Below are 579 nucleotides of genomic sequence, written 5' to 3' on the forward strand. Positions count from 1 at the left end.
GCGGGCGGGGACACATGCGTGAGCCAGGGCTCCCCAGCGGGCGGGACGCTGCTCTCCTGATGCGGGGGGTGTGGGGGGCGGGACGCTGCTCTCCCACTCTCTGCCCCGGGGTTCTGAGCTGCGGGCGCCAGGACCGAGCAGGAGGGGCTGGGAGTGGCAGCTGAGACTCTGAGGGAGCCAGAGGGTGCGCGTCCTGCTCACCGCACCGTGGACGCCATCGGAAGCCGGCATGAGCCTTGGGTGGGGGGCTTGCCTGAAGAACCCCAACTGGCCCACAGGGGCCCCAGCACTCCGAGTGCCTCCCCCACACCTGGCTCCCTGTGTGCGCTCCTGGCTCCTGACTCCTCCTGGCTCCTGGCGGTGGCGGTGGCGGTGACAAGCTTTGGCAGACGGCTCCTGAGCCCGCCCAGGACACCCGCCTGAGTCTGCCGCCGGGAGAGACTCGAACTCAGACAAGGCTGCAGTTTCCAGAGGGGGAAGGTCCAAACGAGGACTTCCCCAGACACGCTCGTCCGAAGGATTTCGGGGTTCATTCAGCAGCCGTTTCTTATCACAGTTCGCCTGTGTCCGCTTGGCCAC

Source organism: Pteropus medius, unplaced genomic scaffold (genome assembly GCF_902729225.1).
Source record: "Pteropus medius unplaced genomic scaffold, Ma_sr-lr_union100, whole genome shotgun sequence".
NCBI classification, from domain to species: Eukaryota; Metazoa; Chordata; class Mammalia; order Chiroptera; family Pteropodidae; genus Pteropus; species Pteropus medius.